The sequence below is a fragment of the Sceloporus occidentalis genome, unplaced genomic scaffold (assembly GCF_023333645.1).
Source record: "Sceloporus occidentalis isolate IW3139 unplaced genomic scaffold, rSceOcc1.0.p SCAF_17, whole genome shotgun sequence".
Lineage (NCBI taxonomy): Eukaryota > Metazoa > Chordata > Lepidosauria > Squamata > Phrynosomatidae > Sceloporus > Sceloporus occidentalis.
In genome coordinates this window covers 4,680,825-4,703,409 of record NW_028316997.1, presented here as the reverse complement: position 1 = coordinate 4,703,409, position 22,585 = coordinate 4,680,825, and the positions used below count along the sequence as shown (strand labels likewise).

General features: G+C 38.7%; 1 protein-coding gene across 1 annotated transcript in view; it reads left to right on the top strand.

The window, feature by feature from the left end:
* LOC149302769 (periphilin-1-like) overlaps positions 1-22,585 on the top strand; it is a 53,860-nt gene that overhangs the window by 28,618 nt on the left and 2,657 nt on the right. The gene's annotated exons all lie outside the window — the stretch shown is intronic.

Sequence of the window (22,585 nt, the reverse complement as noted above, 5' to 3'; positions counted from 1 at the left end):
CTTACTGAGTGACTAAATTATATAAGTAGCCGTTTTTTTTCATACAGTAACTTTTGCTGGGAGACAACTCAGCATTAAAAGCGTTCACTTCATCTGTTTGGCAATGCACCAAGTAATCTAATCTAACATGCAGCTGTTGCTTACCTTTTACAGTAAGGTAGGTATCAACATCTTTGACACCCCCCTAATTTTAAGCCCTTTTTTTACTGTGTTGATCTTATGTTTGAATTAAATTAATAGAAATATTATCATTATGCATTAATAGAAATATTCTCATTATACACTTTACATGTTCAACTATAGTTAGCTTCTGCGGTAGGAAGAGTTTGTCAGGCCCTGTGTAAATGCATATTTAAGTCAATGAGATTTCTTCAGAATCTCTTCACCCATTGAATCATACATTATTCAGGGCCAGCTCAATCCGTCTTGGAGAAACCTGCCAGTGTTGGCCCTTCATAATGCATCATGTAGTTGAAACCACAACTCCCCTTTTAGTGAATAAACCTCAGGAATCGGCTAAGTGTGGTGTTTGAGTAGGGAAAGTCACACAAAATATCATGTGAATGGCAACAATGGCAGCCTCGAGGTCTGCAGATAAAGGATGTTTATTTGAACTAAATAAAATAAAACCACATTTTCTTCAATGCTAAACCACAGCACTGTAAACAGAATGGTAATTTATGTAAAAAAAAATAATATCCCCCCCCCCACACACACACTGGATTTCCTTTTAAATGTTTAATCCAGCAAGACCTCCATTTTTAGGTAAACATATCATCTATTAACACAGTATTGGACTAATTACTTTGTGCAATCAATGTATTTAATTATTGTCTATGTTCATTCAGTCTGTATTGTTTACTGAAGGAATTGTAGTTTTATTTTTGGTCTTTAGTTTTCTTCTAAATATATATGTAGCTTGGAAGCTGTTCTTGTTCGAATATTTGTTCCACATTAACAAATAAGGATGCAAAGAGTCTTTCTCCTCTCGGCTTTCACATATATTTTCCAAACTACCGAAAGAGATGCATGGGGTACTAGCCAGTTAAGGGTCGCCTTAAACGACGATATGTTGAGAGAATTTTTCTACGACCAAGTAAACATCTAACAGAAGACTAATGCCACATATAAAAAGGTCCTTTGGTTGGTATGGTCTTATATTGGTATTTCGCTCTACTGTGATTGTGTATCTTGGCATTTCCCGGACATTTTATAGACGTAGCTGTGTCAGAAAAAAAGCCTCATAAACACATCTTTACATCCCATATTTCTCTGGTAACAAGGGCAGTTTATTTAACTGCGAAGTGTTTTACATGGAATAAAAACTACTTTTCCAAATGCCATGTGAGGTCATGAAAACGGTTATACAGCAGCGAGACAATCTACGCTGTGTAACTGTCTTGAGATGAAATTAACATTCTTTTATTAATCCCCACTGTTTAAAAATGGAAAAATATATAAAGATCTGGACCATCAATTTTCTGACTTGCTGTCTAGTGTAGTTGTACTTGTGATGGACGGAGGACTTTGAGTTGAGGTCGAGGGACATGCATGGTTTTAATGCTTTATGTATAGTAACATGGATGGGTACCTTTTGAACATAGCATTTAAATTAAAATAACATTTAATCTGAAAATGGCCCGTGAACTGACCCAAGGGTAAAGTAATATACAAACATCAAGAGGAAATAGTTATAAATACTTTAATAGAGCATTAATGGTAATAAACAATGTAGTGTGCTGCTGTTTAGATTATGTTTTTACATATTCAGATAAAGAATAGTTGATAGGATTAACAATATCTAGGTGCAGATCAAAGAATGTTAATGGTAATAAATGAAAACAGAGAATGGGAAACATTCATTATGTATGTAATGTGGGGACGGGCAAGTATTTGTAACTAGATAGATATCCAGATTTATGAAGGAGTCAGGGAAGAACATCTTGCATAGAGGTCTGTATGAGATATATCGATTTATAATTTAAAAAAATATAGACATTATATTTTTAAGAGTTATGACCCAGTGGCTCCCCTCTGACACATTGTAAAAGCATACGTTTTTAATTATAAGGCAACATGTACACATTCCCTCACAGATATATCAAAACTATAAAAAATAAATAAAAGATATTGCAGATTTAGGACTTTATTCAGCTAAAGAACATTGCTGGAATGTCCACATGTTCCTGTGAGACTTCACACATACCAATAAACATTCCCTTTTAACAATAAAACAGATCTAGACAGATTCCTGCTCTTGAACCCATCTGACAACCAACATCAAATGATGGCTCTCTATCCCTGTAAACCTTGGAATCATGGTTCTCCTGGGTAATGGAGTGTCATTGTAGACTGGGCCATAAATAACTCCAGGTGTCTGTAGGGTTATAATGGACAATGTCTTGCACGTTGAAGTTCCACCACCAAAAAAAGGTTCTCTATCTTCTGCTCCCACTAACAGATTCTCATGTCACTAGAAGTGTAGTCACGTGTTATCAAATTGTGTTATTAGACAGCGTTATAGATTGTGTAACATATTTTAATAGAGCACTTGCAGATTCCGTGCTACTATTATAATATGGGGAGAATGAAATTTAACAGCATGTGAAAACATCATCAGCATTTACTACAAGCTTTGATTCATAAGATTGTGGCAACATCAATGAACGTGTGTAAAAGCTGTCGAGATATTGTGTGTATTGTAAGGAGGACATTGCCAATGATTCTATATTGTATTCCTGTGCAGTTCCATATTTAAAAGTACAATTCTAAAGAATCCTTCCTCAGATCCCGTCTGTTTGTCTAACTACCGCCCTATCTCTCTGCTTCCTTTTACCTCTAAGCTGCTTGAACGGATTGTGTACAACCGCCTCATTAACTTCCTCTCCTCTAATTCCCTCCTTGACCCTCTACAGTCTGGTTTCAAACCCCTTCACTCTACTGAAACAGCTCTAACAAAAGTCTCCAATGACTTGCTCTCTGCCAAAGCAAAAGGTCACTACTCTATTCTAATTCTACTGGATCTCTCTGCTGCTTTCGATACTGTTGATCACCACCTTCTTCTAGACTCACTTGCTTCTATAGGCATTCGAGATACAGCTCTCTCCTGGATCTCCTCATATCTGTCTAACCGTTCCTTCTCTGTCAACTTCTCTGGCAAGACATCATCGCCCCTTCCACTTTCGGTTGGTGTCCCCCAAGGTTCAGTCCTTGGCCCTCTGCTGTTCTCTCTTTATACTTCATCTCTTGGCAAACTAATCAACTCATTTGGCCTCCAGTATCACCTATATGCAGATGATACCCAAATCTACCTGTCTTCTCCTGATCTCTCTCCATCTCTCCTGTCCCGTATTACCAATTGCTTGTCTGTTATTTCTTCATGGATGTCACAACACTACCTGAAACTTAATCTTTCTAAAACTGAACTCATTATCTTCCCTCCCTCCATCTCCACTCCACTACCTGAATTCTCTATCACCATTAACAACACGACTATCTCTCCTACTAACCAGGCCCGATGCCTTGGGGTCATCCTTGACTCAAACCTCTCCTTCATCCCTCACATTCAGTCCCTCGCCAGATCCTGCCGCTTGCACCTAAAAAACATCTCTCGTATCCGCCCATTCCTGACCCAAGAATCCATAAAAACCCTGGTTCATTCCCTTATCATTTCCCGTCTTGACTACTGCAACACTCTTCTGGTTGGCACTCCACTGTCTCGACTCTCTCCTCTACAGTCTATCCTTAATGCGGCTGCTAGGCTCATCTTCCTTGCACGTCGCTCCTCTTCTGCTTCCCCCCTCTGTGAAACCCTCCACTGGCTCCCAATTACCTTTAGAATTAAATTTAAGATCCTGGTACTGACATATAAGGCCATCCATAATACTGCTCCTCCGTACATTTCTGACCTCATTAGCAAATACTCTCCTACTCGATCCCTACGTTCCTCCCATGGGCTAAGGCTCTCCTCCTCACTCATCACCTCTTCCTTTTCCCGTCTACAAGATTTCACTCGAGCTGCCCCATATCTCTGGAATCTTCTCCCAAGGAACCTTCAGCATTCTCCCTCCCTCCCAACATTCAAGAAACATCTAAAAACCCACTTCTTCAGAGAAGCATACCATCTTAGCTGCTAGAACTTCCTTGTCATCGATACAACCCCCACAATACCTCTCACCCTTTCTCTATGCCTTATGTTTGTCACCCCATTTCCCTCTAGATTGTAAGCTTGCGAGCAGGGCTCTCTCCACCAAATGTATCGGTTTGTCTTAGTCTGTCAATTCTTGTCTTGTCATATCCCTTGAATTTATGTATTGTATTAAGCGCTGCGTAAACTGTTGGCGCTATATAAATAAAGGATAATAATAATAATAATAATAATATATTGTATTCCTGTGCAGTTCCATATTTAAAAGTACACTCCAGCCATAATATGCACTTTAATGCATTAGATAGCTAGTTTTTGTGCTGATCCTTTGACAATGTATGGTGGTATTGTTCAGAATCCCCTCATATGCATTTGCCCCTTCACTCTCCCCCATGGGCATGTGTCCATAAAGGCCCAATGCCCATGCTCACCAAGCACTCCCATGGATATCCATAGTAGCACCTTCCTGCCCCTAATTTGCTCCCTCAAACTGCTAATCAGTGGCAAGAAATGTCAAACCACAGTGGAAGAGCTAGCTGTCTTTCTAAAGAACACATAATAAAGTACTGGACCATCTTCATTAGTAGGGCAGTCAGGGTCAGTAAACTTCCCCTGAAATGTAACCCCTCAGTAATTCACAGCTGGTCATTTCTTGCACGTACACACTTTGTCTAAAATATTTTTTTTTTTAAAAAAAGCTATAATAACAATTAAAAGCAAGGAGACACAAATCAAAAGACTTTCATAAAACAAAAGGTTCATGTCGGTGCTACTTTACAAAGTCTGCTGTTGAGTGTTTTAGGCTGGAGTTTAGGTGAAGTCTAACAACGCAGACTAAAAGTGGTTCTTTTTTTAGTATCCTGAGAATTCAGAGTCTTTCTTTGTTGAGATCTGAGAGCTGTCAGATGTTAGATTTAATACTTTATTCTTATTAAGGCTGAAATGTTCCATAGCTAAGATTTTCCATGAAAGCCTTATGAATTAAGCTACAGATTGAAAGCCAGCACAAACGTGTTGTATTACAATGTTTATATTTAATCTACTTGTAACATTTTGGGTTTGCTTTACCAACATCTCTAGCAGATTATTAGTAAGACAAATATTGTCCTAAAGAGCTGAAATACATTTGAAATCTTCCGATCTTGTTCACGGCCCCTCACTTTTCTTTGTGTTCCCTCCCGTAAGTATGAGATTTGTGCCAATATCTTAAAATGTGATGCTTCTATTGCTCGAGACCAACAACTGACATTTCTGTGTCGCCCAACAACGCAGTTGTGCACATGGCAGGCCTTTGCATCTGTATTGATTTTTAGCGTTTGTATGTAGGTACAATCTAGTTCAATGACACATATACTATCACCACATGATGAAGTATGGTCAAAATGGATGATAACATGAAGCACGGAATAGTTTAAAAATGATAGATTCCTTAGTTTCCATTGATTAAAGAGACAGCAACATCATAATAAATGGATATTACCAGTGGAGTTTGTATTTTCTAAAGTGCTTACATGGTGGACTATGTAGCAGAAATGCTAGCTTAGGCAGCTAGTGAACACATGTGAATTATAACATTGATGCAGTCTATGTTTGAAAAGCTAAAACATATTAAGAAGTGTAGCCCACTTCATTGTGAACTGTTCCTCCACGTCTCCAACGCTATAATAGGAGTCATGTGGTCATGTCATATGCTTACTACGTACCAAATGCCCCCATCATTACCATATCCCTAGATTATAGTTATGCCAAATAAATTGTTCTACATCAACCATGTCACTGCACTGCTCATCTTACCGTACGTCTCAAGTTTTCTTATCTGAAATCTGTCTTCTAGCCCAAATATGCAATTATCCTAGCTCTTATCCTTCCCCTGTGTTGTTGTTACTCCCCCTACCTTTTATTTAGCATTCTTGCTAATTACCGTATTTGCTCGATTATAAGACGAGGTCTTATAATCGAGGTCGTCTTCTAATTAGACCTCAAAAAAATGTCTGCTGGGGCCAGGCTGCTTACCGGTGCTTTGGTCGCGAGCAGCGTGTCTTCTATTAGCAGCAGGAGAACAGGAAGCTAGAAGAGTGTCACATAACTCTACCTCCCCCCTCCTTCCTCTGGGGGCGGGGCCAGAGAAGTTGCTCGCACAGCCGGGCCCCTGCAGAAGTCTTCGAGTGAGAGATCTGCAGTTCAGGTAAGGGGGTGGGGGAGGGTTTTTGTGATTAATGTGTGAAGTATGTGTGATTAATGGAATTAATGAGTATTTAAATGTTTGTGAATGAGTGTGTGTGTGAGATAGCATGGATGTGTAAGGGGGGGGTAGCATGGCATAGGGAGGCTGTACTCACACTCCTATCATCCCCAGGTTCCAGCATGTACTGGCTGCCTTAGTTTGATAGGAGTGTGATTGCTGTTAGCAGATATATATGTATATATATATATATATATATATATACCTCCAGAAATGCCTTTTAACCCCCTATATGCCACTATGGGGCAGAGTGGCATATAGGAGGGTATAAGACATTTCTGGAGTCAGAGTGGCATATAGAGGGTTAAAAGGCACATCATGGGGCAGAGTGGCAAATAGGGGGTATAAGGCATTTCTGGGGCAGAGTGGCAAATAGGGGGTATAAGGCATTTCTGGGGGCAGATGTGCATAACTGGGGGGGCAGGTTGGCAAATAAAAGGAAATTAAAAAAATATATATTTTTCTCAATCATAGCTTTTATTAAATATGAAAAAATTGTTTACATGAATTCATATTTACTAGTAAAACTTTTTTTCCTATAGGGTAGTCTTATATTCAGGCTTTTTGTTTTTTTCCTAAATTACCGTATTTGCTCGATTATAAGACGAGGTTTTTTTCAGAGCAAATGCTCTGAAAAATACCCCTCGTCTTCTAATCGGGGTCGTCTTCTAATCAGACCTCAAATAGAGGTCTGATTATGAGACTAAGATCCAGATCCCCCGCACCGCTGCAGGGGACCTGGATCCTCCTGTCTCCCCCCCCCACACTTACTTACCGGTGCTTCCTGCTGTATTGCCGGGGCAGCGGGTTGACGTCTACGCGATCCGCGTAGACAACGTCCGCTGCAGCCGGAAGGAGGTGTGGCTAGCAGCGGGGGTTGTCTGCGTCCGTCGCGGATACCTTCCCCGACTGTCAGAAATCAGAGTTCCCCGCACAGGTGCCGGAACTCTGATCTCTGACAGCCGGGAAAGGTATCCGCGACGGACGCAGACAACCCCCCGCTGCCAACTTTTAACATTTACTGGTAAAACTTTTTTCCTTTAGGGTCGTCTTATATTCAGGCTTTTTCTTTTTTTCCTAAGTTAATATTCAGATTTTGGGGGGTCGTCTTATAATCAGGGTCGTCTTATAATCGAGCAAATACGGTAATATTTAGATTTTTGGGGGTCGTCTTATAATCGAGCAAATACGGTATTTCCTCCCTTTTGCATTTTCCTCATCCTTTTTACTCAAATTATCCTAAACGGTGTTTCTCCCATTAACCATACACTTGCCTACAATCTTGGACGCCCAATGACATATTAATGTTTCCATCTGTATACATTTTAGTTTAGCTTTTGGGTATTATTTACCATATAATAACTAACATAAAGGTGATACTTTTATGATGCATATCTACAAAGGAAGCACTCAGACTGTTTTCTACAGTTAAATCTGAGTTTATTTTCTGATGAAAATGACTGGCTTGTCCGTTTTGTGCTGGACCATCTTGGGCCTATGCGGTTGACTATGGTTGTGCACGCTGTTTCTCCATCGTGTCCGTGTCTTCTTCTTCACATTCTGTTTTGATGTATTTTCTTTGATGCCTTTTTAACATCTGTGGTTTAATTTATTTGATGTAATCTTAAGGACTGTGTAAAAACAAAGGTGTGGAAGGTAAGCTTTCAATCGCAACGCCCACTGACTTGTTAACTATTTATTTTGGTCAAATTCCACACTGTAAATGTATGCTTCACCGGTTTCGCCATCCAACTAAAAGCATATCTTTCTCAGTGGCCAATAAATATCCATTCAACAGCCGTTCGCTAAAGTCTAAAATGTTCCTGCAGTCCCTTTTAGTGGATATATAGAAAATCGTTTGCTAATTAGATTACATTTAATGTATTTGCTAAGGAGAAGAATAGGGGCAAAATCAAGCTTTCAGCAGTTAGAAATATACTTTACAGATGCTTGTTTTACCATATGATCCCATGACCTTTTTAGTGTTAAGTGTTTTCTAGTTATGCCACTGTTTTGTATTCAATTACTTAATTTTAGTTACAGATTTCGTGTATCTTTGAAGTTTGGTGCACTCACTTAAAGTAACAAGCAAACAAGAATTTTAATATGCATTCTTTAAATTGTTAGCAAAAATTAGGAAGAAGCTCCCTGTGTCTTCCAATGATTCTTCTCCACTGATTGGCTGCTTTCTCTCCAGTTATTGGCAGGAAAGTGCTTGTTGAGTGGTGGTCTATACCATGTAAATGTACGAGGACTTCAAAGCTGTCATATGCATTAAAGTACATGTGATGTCTGGAGTGTCCCTTTAATACACATTGGAACGTAATCTTCAAATTATGCCTTGATGTGCTACATGGATATATCAGTGTAACTTTGACTTGAGGCCAGGAGCCTCTCTGATTACATGTTCAGTGGATATATTCATATTGACTGTGTTAGTGTTTTTCCTGGATCATTGCCATGGTTGCATTGCTAAATAGCTGGGTAGTTTTGCAACATAAGCTCCTAGTGAACTAAATTTTACCAAAGAGGAATTTTGACCATCAGAACACTTCACAAAGTTTTAATCACAAGTCCAACCAAGCTGTTTGTTTATTTTGGATCTGGGACTGAGTTACCTGGCTTCTGCTTTCCTCACAAACTACACAGGCACAAGCTTTTGAGTGCCCTTGTGCAAAACATTTTGCGTTATACCCAGTATATACAGTATTAACCTTGAGTAACAAGTCTAACTTGGCACTTAATTGTACATAGGATTTTACCCAGTTGTTTGAAGACCCTCTATAATAGCAAAATGGCTCTTTCCAATAGCTGTATTTGGTGTTCCCAAAGCATACTGCCGTGTGATAAGTGTAAACTATGTCCAAATGTATATAGTGCTTATTTTTTATGCATTTTTAATTTTTATATATCACAATTATATTCCATAACATACTGATAGGGGGAGCGGTCCGCCCCACATGCCACTCATCAGTGGGTCGCCACACAGGGATCCAGAATCTCCCCTAAATTTCTCTCTCTCAATATCTCCCTGCCTTCTCAGATGACCGCTTCTGTGTCCTTTCCCGCACTTCAGCTTCTTCTTTTGCCTCCTCTTGTTCTTCTGTCTTCTTTCTGTTAACAAGGCCTCCAGCAGGACTTCCGCAAACTGGCAGAGTCTCCAGGCACACCCTCTCCCCGATTGGAGGAAAGGTGGAGAGGCTGTCCCTGTGACCCCGCCCTTTTGTAGGCAGAGTCACAAATTCGTGTTTATTATTCTGGTCTCTCGTAGTACGTCTGCGAATGGGCGGAGCCATGGGCACAGCCTCAGTCCTCACCTCCATTTCGGCAGAGATTGGGCATTTGTTTGTTATATGTGGCATATCTATTCCTATCATACTAGTTTAGTGAAATCATAGCAACTCATGCTGTTCAAAACCATTGCAAGGCTTTTGCTTGTTGGTCTGCCCTCACCACATTGCACCACAGTTGGTCTTCAAGCTTTGCTATCGATGGGTTAATCACAGTTTTGTAGTCATGATGCTTTAAACCAATGAAATACAGTTTTTGTTTGTATAGAAAGATACATTTACCTGTTGGAAACTGGTCAGATTATTTGTCCCTTGAGTAACTGGGCTCATTCTTTAAAAAATAACATCTCAGTGGGGCTTTGGTTTCCTCTGCCCACACACCATCCATCTACACCTACAGTACAGACTGTCTTTGTGCACAAATATTCCCATTGAGCCGTCTTCAAATATTCTTCAGTTACAGTTACGCTGAACTTCCCCAGCCTGTCTCATTGCCATAATTAAAACAAGATTTAAAAGAAACTTTTGCCAAATGCACATTTTATTTACACTTTAAACCTGGCTTGCTTTCTAGAACTGTAGCTTGGTTACGCAGTCCTTCTAAAAGCAGTAGTCCAATGTAACACTCATTTTAGCATTGTAAAGGTTGTTTATTCACTAAACTGTGTGTCCTATGTGGCAGGTTTTATCCCTTGCATAAAGCATAGATCAAACTTCTGATTTTGATTCTTTAACCACGACTTATACAGGGTTGTCTGAGCCTTTGGTACAAAAGGAAATTACTTCATTTTAGTTTGGTACCAATAGTAAAAAATAGAGCTCCCATTTAAGCCAACCCACCATCATTTAAGCCATCACCTACCTCTACAAACCTACACATAGTTCATACCCAACCTTTGAGGATGGCCAAAGTAGAAAGTTTGTGCTTCACTTAACCACTCATGCTTGCCAAACTAATATGCATCAATGTTTTACCGTCAGCATGCTTACATTGGCAGAGTCCTCTGAATAAGGGCCACTTTTAGACGTGTAGGACTACCAAATCCTGATGTTTCCACTGACCCTAAGAGCCTGCAATGGTCCAGAGTCCATTTGATACTTGGAAATAATCTAATAAGAAGTCTCTCTGTCCAAACATGTGTGGTAAAGGCATATTAATAAGGAGGAAATGGGAAAATTTGAGAAACGGTAAGAGATATGTATATGGTGGTAACAAAATTCATGACTGTGTCGTAAGTAACATGCATTTTACATTCTTGTGAGTGTCTGGTTTCAAAAGTCCATGGAAGAAAAAGTTTGAAGAGAGTAAATCAAATGGCTCCTTATTGAAAAAGTTCTGATTTATTTTTCAAAATACTTTTTCCCCAGACACCAATGTATGTGGCGTGGCGTAAAGTAAACCTAGCTGTCCGGTTCCATATTTTTCCTGCTTTTAGCATTCAGTTTAATTCCATTCTGAATAATAAATGTTACTGAATTTATAAATTACATAAATTTATACATTCGTAACGCAAATGTTTAATTCAGTTGGAAGAGGCATATGCGTGCTATAACCACAGAGTTGATGGAATTTCAACAAGATTAGTGCCTGTGTATATGTGTAAAACAAAGTTTCCCCAAGAAGAACTGCTGTGACTGTATGCCTGCATAAAGGTTGAGCGGCCTTTCCTCTTCCCCTGTTTATTTTACAGCGATTAGAAGCAAACCCTCATTTATTTCACAGCATTCTTGTTAGACATGCTGCATCAGCAATTTGCCTTAGAGCCGCCTTCTTATTTCATAAATTCACTCAATAAATGGATGAGTTCACATGGCTGCAAGTATCGAGAGCATTAATGCACATATCAGGTATGGATTAAGGGCTGGATTAACATAGGGGCTGGTGACACTGAAGCCCCAGGCCCATGCTTCCCAGGTTCCATCCACTCGACATCCACCGTTGAAATAGTAATTTACTAATACTTCGTAGTTGTAGGTGGTTGTTGTGTGCCTGTACTCCTTTTTCATAAATTGTTCTTCCATTTGGTGTCAAAGAAAGAGGAGAGACCAGGAACAACGTAGTGTCAGGGACTCCAGAAAGTACCATGGGAAAAAATGGCAACTGGATCTATAGTTCACTTCAATAGGGTTTTCTATTTTTCTGGGAGCCAACATTACATTTGTGCGAGTATGTAGTAGTAGTATCGCTGCTTCATTCTGACATTAAAATGGTTTTATGTTACTTGACATGTATGAAATAAACTGTCATAACCCTGGAATTGACACTAGCTTAAGGCTGTCTTAATTTTGGCATTGTTTCTCCAAATGTGCTAGCAGCCAGAGTGAAACAAATGCATTGTGATAGAACCAATTGGGTTACTCCGCTAATCTCACCTTGATCTTAGTACCTGTGCCAATATAAGTTTCAGCGTCTCAGTAATGCATGCTTCAGAAGCTATGGCCAAATTGCTACCCATGTAACCTGTGTAATTAGCTGCCTGAACCTACTTGCAATGAGACAGAATTCTTTAAAGTAGATGTAGATGCAAACTGAAAAATTGTATGTCTGATTTGTACAATTTCACCAAAAGTAAACTCCATTTACCCAACACAATCTTACTCTTCGTGTTGGTTCAGTCTGCCTTTAGTCTCTGCTCTCTGATAACAGATGGTGGTGGGACGAATTATTTGGACAGGATGATCCTTATTAACCTCAGGGTTATATCTCTGTGAAATGTTTTTCCACAGTTGGAGAATATTAGTATTTAACAAAAAAGATAATCACATTTACAAAGACAACCCTATAAATAAGGCCCCGCTTATTCCAAGAGTAGCCTTCATTCCCGTGGTCTCTACAAGTTGTTTATAATAAAAACGTCAGTGACTTTGCTCATATAAAATTCTATATTGTGGCAACAGTTTTTGGTCCACTCATACTGATGCAAACTATTGACAGTCTTTTTCTTAAATCACCCCGTGTAATGAGACATACCCAACTTAATGGTTTAATTGTATAGAATAGTGTTACTATAGGCTTTAGTAAAGGTTGGATGTTAATTTATAACACAAGTGCCTGTTGGTAAGAGAGGGGGCTTCTCATGCCTCTTCCAGCCCAGATCCCTGGGATTTACTGCTTCAACATCCTCTCATGCGTCGTAGTGCACAGCATCAGATTATGACGTCATGCCCTGGCATTCTGCACTATGTCTTGGAACAAATCATTAGATCTGTGCCATATTACCTGCACTAAATCACTACGAAGAACCCTTTCCTCAAAAATATATGAGGAGCTCAGAAAGAGGTGAAAGTGAAATGGGAAGACAGAAGAGTGGAAAGGATGAAGTAAATGACGCAGTAAGGGTTCTGCACTTGACCAAGCCACTCCAACAAAATGTTTAAATGTATTGATGCCTGATCATAATTGGCTCTTATGAATATTTTAGAATATAGAGCAGCTTCTTGATAAGGTCTAAATCTAGATTATGAGTTTCATAGATCAAAATGGTACAACCCTTAAAATAGAAGTTCATGCTATTTCTAGCTAGAAGCCAATCTGTAAACTGGGGTGGTTGAACCTTTTATACACTTGCCGGTCTAGCATCACTGAAAAAATTTCACTAATACAGTTTAAACCATGTATATGTCCTATCTTAAAATGTCCTTTGAGAGCCTTATTTTATAAACCCAATTTTATTCCCGTCAGCCATATGATGAACTGCATTGTAAACATACAGAGCTCCCTGCTGCTCCTATGAGCTGTTGGTGGTCGTGAGTTTCTGTTAGCAGGGGGCCTGTTGAGTTGTGGAGTGGAGTTTTCTCCCACAGGCTCTAATAAACAAATTCAGTGATAACCAAAGTGATTTGTACCTTTGTAATGATGTCATTCTATCAAGGATGCTTGAAGTAGTGTTTAAGTTTAAAATAGTGCATTGATTTTTATTTGTTTAAGGGGTTGTGATTTGGATTTTTTATTGTGAAGGTTCCTGGAAAGAGCTTAAACTATGCATAAAACACTTGCCTTTTTTTTGAGTATTCTCTTGAAACACTTTTGTCATATAGACAACGAGAGCTAATTAGTATAAATGAGTTGGCACGGCCCCTTCCTTACCCAAAATGCTGTTTTGTGCTAGGTTACACGCATAATTAATTCATTACAATTATCAACTTTATGATGTGTATTTCAAACTGTGGAGAAATAAACACACTCTTTCTGTTGCCCAGTACGTGTTTATTTATAGTAATAAGAAAATTGGAGTGAACAAGTTGGCGAACAAAATTCCAAAAGAGCTTCCAGCACATTTTGGCCGTACGTGAGCAGATATGGCTGAGCAGGTCGTGGTAGAATGGAGGCGAGCATTAACATATGAATCACTCAAGGGCAATTTCTGTTACTCCAGCGGTTGTGCAATTCAGCTCACATCATGCTCAGTCAGCATGGGGTCCTAGTATAATCCCCAAAAGCCACTTTGGCAAACAGTGCTTACATGTTGGACCCGGATTTGTCTCTGCTCAAAAACAGGTCATTGGATTCTCTTTGGCTGATAGAACTCAGTGGGGTAGATTGAATGATAAGGAAACGGTATAAACTGAACATACTGGATTTTATCATATTCAGTTATTTTTCTTAGCCAAGCAAAGTAAAAAATTATTGAAAAAATATTTTTAATGAGCAGCATGATAGTATTTGCATGCCAATGACCTCAAGAGTTCTGTGAAGCTGGACGGTCAATAAAAATTTGAAAATTGCCATCATAAGGACTATTCCACTTTCCATGAGCCCCTGTGCCATTGGTGTATCTATAGTGTGCATGTGTCTTTTGTAATGGCTTTGTTGCGTCTCTTGTGTTTGCCATGTCTCTTGCGCGCCAGTGTTTATAGGTTCCCACTTTACATGCTTCCTTTGTTTGACGGATGGGATTAGTTTGTAAAGCAGATGTTTGTGGAGCTGGACGCTGCGAGTAGCTCCAGCAGGTGGCGATTAGCAATAAAAGTGACCATGAGAAACAAAAATGTAAGACCTGACTGTTTATGCAGGGTCTCCCTGGCTTTTCAAGTGCAGACCAGGACTTTTACATTTTACAACTTTAATTGGACTTGCTCTTCTGCAGCCATTGAGTTGCTAATTCACAGGCTGCCATGACTTTGAATGCATCCGAATACATGTAAATGCCTCTGGCTAATGAATACATTTCAGGATGTTTCATTTGTAAATGCGGACCTGATGTTTGCAAGTGGTGGCTTTGGTCTTAGGGCCTGAAACGGGCAGCTATGACTGAGGTGGCTTTGTGGTCCAGGGACCTATAAGTCACTGTATAAGGTAAAGCTTTAATTTTCTGACTCAGTTCCACCTTTACTGTATACCATAACTTTGAACTTCAGATGACTAAGACAAGCAAAATTGTTAGGTAGCATTTAGGGTAGAAACCAGAACTTCAAAGAGTAACCCTGTATTGATGTCTAAGACCACCGACGCTTAAATTAATGAGTCAGTCCCAATGATGGAGATCTAACTGGCGCATGATACCTATACTTTACTGGCTTTCTAGTGACAGAATATGGTTTACAGCAAGGTCCTGCAATGCTAAACCCATACGTCACACTGTGGTCCTATTAGCGGGTGGCCTGTCTCTTGTCCGGAAACACTTGCCACAAAGTAGTTTCTTGTGTTATCGGTCTGCTGTTCAGCCACATCATTTTGGGCCTATAGTAACAGAAACTCTGTTCTAAGTGGGTTAGCATTAACCCTTTTAAGGTCCTGCATGTTCATTAATGTGTTGCTCTGCAGTTTGCTATTTGGCAGGAAAAGGGTTAATTGCATTAGCTCAGTACGTTTTGCTGCAGTAGTATAACAAGAGCAAATTTCGAGAACTCTTCCAGAAGACTTCTTCAGTCATGTTCTACGCTAATTGAAATAAATATATATATATATCAGCAGTAAATATTCAGCAATCTCACTTATAATTCCCCAAAAAGTTGAATCCCTATCTTGCTGAGTTATACTGAATTCATGGTACTAAAGGGATTGTGTCTGAACTCGGTGACCCCTAGGAAGTGGAACCTGGTTTCTTTACTGGAATTCTCTGTAGCAGCCATATACGCATCTCAAATTCAGATGGCGCTTAAAGGTGCTGATATGATGATCTGGTTAACGTGATCTGATAGGATGTGGCATTTATCTTTACAGCGTAATACAATATATAAAAGCTATCTTATTTCTTGTTTAGCTTGTTGTACGGCTTCAGCAGCTCCTCCCTGAAACCCCTTCCCCCATCCCATAAAACATACAATTGGCACTTCATAGGGAACTGTTAACTTTCTAATGAAAACCCTTTTTTCACGTAAGTGATGGCATTCTATTATTGGACTTGTGGAGGTTGTTTCCTAAGCATAGCAAAGTGTCCCATGTTCCTATATAAAATAATCATAGGGCAGCTACTGGGTTAGAAGATTCAACGTTAACAAATGTCATGATATTACTATAATAATTTAGTCACACTCTTAAAGAAGAAGTTGTATGATCACACTTAAACCCATTTAAAGTAGGTCACTCGTCAAAGTGAATTCTATCTTGGTGTTTATTTATTCCCTAAAAATTTCTTCTGAATTTCTTATGGTAGAGGTTTTGTTTTTTTGTTTTTTTAAGGGGACGTTTACTTCTCTTAGGTGAAGTTAGCAGTTGATGAGTCTTAGTGCTGTTCAAGTGCCAGAAAGAGACAGCTACAGATTCCTATGTGGAAAAAATGTAAAGTCTCCAAGTAACACCTTAGCTCCTGAAGCTTGCTTAGCGCTCTATTAAATGAGCCTCATGTACTCCACTGGTTCCCTAAGTTATTTAAGGTTTTAATTACAAACAAAAATGGTAGACTGATCAAAGATCCAGACTTAAAACTACCAAAGCTCAATCTTTGAACTTACAAATGATTTGCCCCTAATTATGTTTTGATCAGAAACTTTTAATTACTTTTTTTTTTTTTTCATCCTCTGCCTAGTCATTCACTCGTTGTATTTTTGTGTATTTTCTCTAGTATTTCAGCAGCTTTATGTAATAGTGTCTTGCATTGCAGAGCAGGGCAGCATATACATTAAACTCCATCTTCATCTGCTGTTGCTGTCGGTATATAAACAGTTGTATACTGAGCTGTGCTCATATCTGGTAGATACTACTTCTTGCCAGTGCCTCGTCTGGATTTTTCATCCAGGCGCTGTATCATAATAAAACATTTTCCAACTAAGAAAACGCATTGGCCGCACTACTTCAATTGGTTGCTCAAGGATTTTGTGACGAGATATTCCTTTGGTCATACTTATCAAGAAGAAAAATAATAAAAATGCTTGACGGTTTTTCATGGGTCTCTGTTACAAATCCTGAACTTGCAACCCATTTTCATTCTTTCTTGTATTTGCCTATCCTTTGTAGAATAAACAGAGGAGACGTTTGTCCGTGGGGCTATTACCTTTCCAGCGTTTGATCACAGTCATACGTATGATGGAAAGAGATCTAGTAAACCACCGAACCTGTGGCTACAGATCTGTTTTAAATCGTTACCTCAGCTGCTTTCTCTTTAGACTACATACAGTCAGTGTTTTTTCCCTGTCTTTCTGTCTCCTGAGAATTGCCAGCCATGAATAAACCAATGGCAAACAGACATTTCAGGTAACCTGCCAAGATGCTGAAAAGCACAAGACATGGGATGAAAAGGCTTCTCTTTCCAAAGCGTAATCCTCTCGACTGAACAAGAAGAACCTGAGACTTTTACCGTTATTCTACTTTCCGCTTTCACAATATTAATATTTTCATCTAAACAGAATGTCGTCTTCAGATAAAAGGCCGACTGCATGAATTTGTATCAAAGCCCATTGTTCCTGCTTCCCCAAATACTTTTGGTTTGGATACGATTTTATTCCCACAGCACCACACCCAAAGTTTTAACAATGCTTTTTATTTTCTTTTGTAAATTCATCATCCCTTTTCCTGAGTAGCAGACAATCATCTAATAGATTTTTTAAAAATAATTTCTCATGAAAATAACAAAATGTCAAGATGCACAATTCTACTTTTTTTTTTTTTTTTTCTTTGCCGCACTAAATACAGAAATATATGTTTCTTAGCAGTCTGGATTACTTATTCAAATTACATTTAAAGTTCATTTTGCTTGTGGTATAAACCGTTCCTTTGTAGCATACACCAATGTTACAGATACACTAAATGTTTTGTTTTCGCTTTTATGTGCCAGTAACAAAGTCAGCGGTAATGTCCATGTTGATGATTAGGGCGAGTGGCGAAATGCTAACAGTACACGCATTCACATATCAAGATATATGCTTTACTGGAACCTAACAGAAAGGTTCAAAACCGCAACCGCACTGAGTGGCAGCAGCCAGTTTTACGAGGAGGAAATTACTTTTGGATGTTCGGGAATTTGCAGATGGCTGAAGAAAAATCTTGTACGTTAGTGCTAGGACTAGCTAAGGGGTACTTCTGTTCATTCTAACCTTATGGAATAATATTGTTGTTTTTTTTTTCTTTTCTGATATTCAGTGATTGCACTGAGTTTTTCTTATTTGGCTATCAGCAGTGGGGAAAAAAGGGTTAATTTTTTGGGTACTTAAAAGAATTCCGAAATCTCTTCCCAAAAACTGACTGGTAGAACTGGATACCAGGACATGTATACAGCTATCCACTAATCTCTACAGAGTGATCTTGTATGTTGTTTCATTTTCTATACTTTATTTTGAATGGCGACAACTTTTTGAGAAACAAAGACATATGGATATATTAGGAGCAGATGCAAAATCTCAAATTAGTTAATTAGCTATGCATTATAAAGTGTTTCCCCCACCAGAATGTGTATAATACATAATTAATTCAATGAGAATTTTAAAGTTGCCTTCAATTTAGAATTAAGGACATAAGCCACCCAGTCCTTATTTATCTTATAAAATTGTAATAAATCGCCTGTCAGACTGAGTATTAATTTGGGACCATTCACGTTTCTTTTATGCATTTAATTTAAATTTATTTGTCTTACAATGCAGTATTTTTTTTTTTTAATACTCTAAACAACAAGACGTAATATAACAGTATATGTTCATGTTGAGAGAGGCAATCAACTCCTTAATAAATTAAATTAAGCAGTGATTTTCACATGTAACCAATATTATACCGGTAGCCTTCCAGATGTTCCCAGATTTGGGAAACCATGACTCCATCAAACCCATTGATAACCAGATCCCACAAGGTCACTGATACTAATTGCCTTACATGATGAAGGCATTTACCCTGTGGCTGCATTTATCCTGTCTTTTAAGAATTTGTTGATCTGAATACAAAGCCCTCTGGGTAAAGCATTCCGTAGCCATTGATCTGGCAAACTTTGGTCTCTGTTTTCTGAAGAGTTGTGGCCGTTAGGTGTGATCTTTTGTCAATCATGTTCATAAGAAAATATGTTCTGAGCTAACGATTTGCATTGTGTGTTCAACATGGAATATTCTGAAAATGGTTCATGCATGGTGATATATAGTATATATTTACACACATTCATCTTGGTGTTCCTCAAAAAAAAAATGCTCTTTTTCTTATCCAAAGTACCTATTAGGCTCATTTTTGGTTGTAAAGGAAATGCTGATGTATGTATAGGTAAAGTGTTTTTGTAGAGGGGAAGCATTGTTTAGATGAGGGGGGAAAAGTGTGTCACAAGGGATAGTCAGAAGATAAAGCTATCGTGTTTCTGCTTGTTGTAAGAGATAATTCCTTACTAACCTAAATCAGGCCAAATAATAACAGCATTCTAACACAATCCAAAGAGCTTCAGTTTGTGTGTGGCCCAAATTTCTGAACTCTCTCTTCCACAGATGTATTGGATAAGGCTAAGGTTACTTCATACACGGACTTATCCTTTTCGCTAATCTAGGGCAAATGCAGTGCCTTTGTGCTACCTTTTTCGTTATTTTGGTGGCTGTGGTGGAGAAAAACTTGTTTCAAAAAGCTATTGTTGAAGACCAAAGAATCAAAATCCAAACCCCTGTATTTGAAGGCACAGTTAGTATATAGAGTTTCAGAGTTGAGAACCTCGGGTAATCAGTCATCTTTTTGGGGGATTGAGGGGCACGTGGCATTCAGGATGCATGATGTAGCCGCCATCTAACTCTAAGCCAGTGGTTGCACAGCTTGTGCTGATCATGAGATGTTGGCATCATCTTGCAGTCCAGCTGTTGTATGATTTGACCACCTTAGCTAACTAGGTGCACAGCACAACTGCATTGTGAATACAAGTTGTGTATGAAGGTACAAAGTTGTGCCCAAAAATGGGGAATGGTAAAACTTTGCTAAACCTGGTTGCAACATAAGTGACTTTTTTTTTAATTATTCCCTCCAAGACATCTTCACATACAGACACCTGCCCTGTCCCAGGAAATCTAGTAATACGTTTTTGATTAAAATGCATAGTTTCAAAACCTTTCTTCATTTGTCATGTCAACATGTCAAAGTGCTTGAAGGTGAACAATCTCCCTAATCCAAATTCACACACACCTATATTTTTCCTTTCTCAACAAAGTATATTTAAAATTTTTTTTCAAATTTAATTATATTTTAAAACCGGGGTTAATCATTATTTATGATTTGTGGGGGGGTTTTCTTCTTTAATTTTGGTCAACTGTTGGTTGTCCTCATGTGGTGAGATTGTGTGACTAATGAACCATTATTAGAAGCAGGTAGAGTCTGGTTTCTGTAGCATTTAAAAGTATTTAAATGCCCTTTGTTTATACAAATCAGTAAATGTATGGTAAACCTGTGTGAATGTAAGGGTCAAGTGGCTCAGAGGCGCCCAGGGGCAACTGTTTCGGTAAAATTAGACCCCACGCATGACTCATCCCAAGGATCTGCATTGACATTCTCCATATATATCAAATTGCCAGATAATAAACAAAGTATTAGATTTCTTTCAAAAGAGAGAATGCATTTTAGACTGTAAATAAAGAAAGACCCTAACAATTGTACTTAGTAAAATAAAATAGTGGACATTGATAGAACGGAAGTGACCCTAGTGCTCAAGTATGGCGCCATCGGTCCACCTCCACTGATGGGAGGGTTTTTAGGAATCATCAAATGCCAAGGACTTTCTAAATACTGTATTAAAGTTGCTATTACCCTAGAGTCTCACTGTTTTTCTTGTTCTATTAACTCCTCATGGACATAATGATCTTTGCAGATTGCAATTGCATCAGAGCTTTACACCTTTATAAAGGAGCATATGTTAAAGATTTTGTTTTTGCTGTTTGAAGGTGCAGTGTGAGGAACCCTGCTCCTCTGGGATGGCTTAGGTTTTTAGAGTCCCTAAGCAAAAGTATTTAACTGGGCCCAGTTAAATTTAAAAAAAAAATTCTAAAAATATAATTATGAAAAATGACATACATTATAGTGATAAAACTGGACGAGGAATCTGTGTCTAACCCCATCCAACATCCTCTGAGGAACCCTCAGCATCTGTTCCTCCTCACTCTCTGAAGAATGACATTAATGCATGAATCCACCACAATGGCAGGACAGGAGGCTTATTCTATTTATGCCACCCTTTCCCCAGATTTTAGCTTCTCTGAAGGAGCGTAGTTTCTTATTTTTAAAAAAATATATCAAGAAAAATCACACAAAAAAAACCCATCAGAATACACAGTTTCTTTATTTTGCCTGCAAGCTAATGTGCTTTTTTCTAAGATGTGTTCCAAGACATAGCTTGGCAAAATGTTCTACTTTCCTCCTTCTCAGATCTTTCCAGGAAGAACGGAAGACAAATTTCTGTAGCTTGACACATTTATTTATGTTCTGTGTATTTGCCTTAGTCGCATCTGTTCAGAATTATTAAACATTCCTTTGGCATTGGTGTTGATCTTTGCGGGTTCGTTTTGAGAAAGGGTAAAATGTGTTTTTTGGGGTTTTTTTGTTTTTAAGGTTTAGAATAGGTTGGAAACAAAGAGTGTGGCTGTACAGAGCAGATTTCAGTGATTAATTTAAAAAAAAACATTACCTGACTGAAGCAACAATGACTCACGTTTCCAGTGCAAATATGTGAATTAAAACTACAAAGAAAAAAGGGCAGAACATGGCGTAGGCAATACGTGCCCCCAAATAAGGCTACAAATAACCCACCATTAATAATAACATTCCCCTTGAAGTGAAGCGACATGCTGTTTAAATGGAGTGTTCTGAAGACAATTTCCTTTGCACTCACACTTGTCATTGAGTTTCTGAGCCCTAATGAGGGTAACAAGTGTTCTCCATCTCCTGCGAGCATCAGAAATGAAACGGACTGTTAGAAATGTTAATTATCAGGTGCTTTGGTTTCACCTGCAGCAGACAACCTGCCTCCAAGCACTTCTCTAGACTAGATGTGGCCACTGATAAGTGTCGATTGCCTGTGGAATAATACAAAAAGTGATACTTTCTCAGAGGTTCGTTTCCTGTGGCCTGCAGCTATATTTTGTATATTCGGAGTGACAGATGAGAAGCGCACACACGCCTGTGTCCGCACTGCACAGTTCCTCGGGACAGATCCATTTTCATAGTCTTTCCGTTTTTTTCTCTTTTCGTCTGTGGATTGTGCCATTATTTAACAGGCCAAGACCGTCGGGTGCCTGTACCCTTCATACAGCTTTAAGCAGTTGCAGTCTTTCCCAAAAATCTTACATGATATGCTGTTGAAATGCATCTCTAATAAATTGCGTACAGTTTGAAATCACTTTGTGTAATACACTCAAATCATGCACTTGGAGACTACTTGCAAAGTGTTTGCGGTAATCTAGATTGTTGGTTTATTTGATCAGGCCCCGCTAACATTTTTTTTTTTTGTTAGTCCAAATTGTTGTGCGACACAATACTATTTATTAGTCATTGTGCAACGCGGCAGAATATAGTGGTGTTCTATAAATCAA